The 2,362-nt window shown below is 34.3% G+C and overlaps 1 protein-coding gene across 3 annotated transcripts in view; it reads right to left on the bottom strand.

Moving 5' to 3' along the window:
* Positions 1-2,362, bottom strand: part of LOC110457666 — a 117,713-nt gene that overhangs the window by 64,303 nt on the left and 51,048 nt on the right. For all 3 annotated transcript variants that reach the window (XM_021509025.1, XM_021509024.1, XM_021509026.1), the window contains exon 3: positions 1,645-1,739. The gene's annotated coding sequence lies outside the window, so the exon portion shown is untranslated. The remainder of the gene's footprint in view (positions 1-1,644; positions 1,740-2,362) is intronic.

The raw sequence follows: 2,362 nt of genomic DNA, 5'->3' as shown, positions 1-2,362 counted from the left end.
ATCTAGCCTATTCTATAATATCTCAATCTAGCCTATTCTAATATCTCAATCTAGCCTATTCTATAATATCTCAATCTAGCCTATTCTAATATCTCAATCTAGCCTATTCTAAAATATCTCAATCTAGCCTATTCTATAATATCTCAATCTAGACTATTCTATAATATCTCAATCTAACCTATTCTATAATATCTCTATCTAGCCTATTCTATAATATCTCAATCTAGACTATTCTATAATATCTCAATCTAACCTATTCTATAATATCTCTATCTAGCCTATTCTATATATCTCAATCTAGCCTATTCTATAATATATCAATCTAGCCTATTCTAATATCTCAATCGAGCCTATTCTATAATATCTCAATCTAGCCTATTCTATAATATATCAATCTAGCCTATTCTAATATCTCAATCTAGCCTATTCTAAAATATCTCAATCTAGCCTATTCTATAATATCTCACTCTAGCCTATTCTAATATCTCAATCTAGCCTATTCTAAAATATCTCAATCTAGCCTATTCTATAATATCTCACTCTAGCCTATTCTAATATCTCAATCTAGCCTTTTCTATAATATCTCAATCTAGCCTATTCTAATGTCTCAATCTAGCCTATTCTAATATCTCAATCTAGTTAATCACTTAAATATAACTATTATTTATTAATGTACTTGAAGGCTTTCATAGTCCTATTTTTGTTTATTTTTACAATCAATGCTGATGATAACATTACTGTGATAGCACCTCAGTTCGTAAGAGGGATTGCTACAGAAGAGTAAAGGAGACTGGTTTTGCCAATATACTGAGTGTAATATTGATGGAGGAGAGGGTATTCCCCAAGTTGTCATGTGATATTGTTGGAGGAGAGGGTATTCCTCAAGTTGTCATGTGATGTTGATGGAGGAGAGGGCATTCCCCAAGTTGTCATGTGATATAGATGGAGGAGAGGGTAATCCCCAAGTTGTCATGTGATGTTGATGGAGGAGAGGGTAATCCCCAAGTTGTCATGTGGTATTGATGGAGGAGAGGGTATTCCCCAAGTTGTCATGTGATATTTGTCCTGTATAATGTTGAGACATGATGACACTCAACTTTTTAGACAAAAATAAATGTAACAGAAGCCATTATTTTTTCAATAGCTCCACTAGGAGTCGAACCCGGGACCTCTGGCTTACTAGTATTAGGCCTAACCGAATGAGCTATAAAAAGAAAATCTCCTCAGCCGAGTTGGTACGAAGTGGATAGTATTTTACCAGGATGACATTATCCCCCTCCAGGAAAGAACTAGTCCCGAGTTTTCCAGGGGTCATAACGATTCCTTTGGAAGTATCGTTGAGTCTTTTTGTCAAATTTACCGGGTCCCTACTTGGGCGCCAATGTAACAGAGGTCATTATTTTTTCAATGCCTCCACTACGAGTCAAACCCGGGACCTCTGGTTTACTAGTTTTGCACTCTACCAAATGAGGTAAAAGAGACATTCTTCTTAGCCGAGACAGTAGGAAGCGGCTAGTATTTTACCAGGGTGACATCAAATATGAGTGCATTTATTTGTTTTACTTGATACCTACTAAGAAATGTTAACTGGAATGTTATTAACTTAAGTTCTCTACATAAAGGGAGATAACTGGTACATCTCACCCATAAGTATCCATCTTGTGACCACCTCCAGCTGAGCTCTACAGGAGGCAGACATCCATTGTGAATGGTGTAAAACAGCCTCCTGTCTCTCCAGCCTAAAACAGATAACAAATGTGTACAAATATATAATATGTAACGGGGAAACTACACTCAAACTAAATTATTATGAATTTTCTAACACCTCGTTTTTCTTCGAGTTATTTCATGTTACAGAGATGTCAAACACAATTAGTATGAATTTTGTAACACCTCGTTCTTCTTCGAGATATTTTATATGACAGAGATACTTCACTCTAAACCAATTATTATGAACTTTCTAACACGTCCTTTTCTTCCAGGTTTTTTGTATCCCATTGCATTATATATAATCAACCTATATGTGTAATATTGTAATATTGTGATATTGTGATATATATTAGGAAGGGGGCAACATTGTAATATTGTAATATTGTGATATTGTGATATATATTAGGAAGGGGACAACATTGTAATATTGTAATATTGTGATATTGTGATATGTATTAGGAAGGGGACAACATTGTAATATTGTAATATTGTGATATAGTGATATATATTAGGAAGGTGACAACATTGTAATATTGTGATATATATGAGGAAGGGGACAACATTGTGATATTGTGATATATATTAGGGAGGTGACAACATTGTAATATTGTGATATATATTACGAAGGGGACAACATTGTAATATTGTGATT

This window comes from Mizuhopecten yessoensis, unplaced genomic scaffold, assembly GCF_002113885.1.
Source record: "Mizuhopecten yessoensis strain PY_sf001 unplaced genomic scaffold, ASM211388v2 scaffold9293, whole genome shotgun sequence".
Classification (NCBI taxonomy): Eukaryota; Metazoa; Mollusca; class Bivalvia; order Pectinida; family Pectinidae; genus Mizuhopecten; species Mizuhopecten yessoensis.
This window is presented reverse-complemented; position numbering and strand designations above follow the sequence as displayed.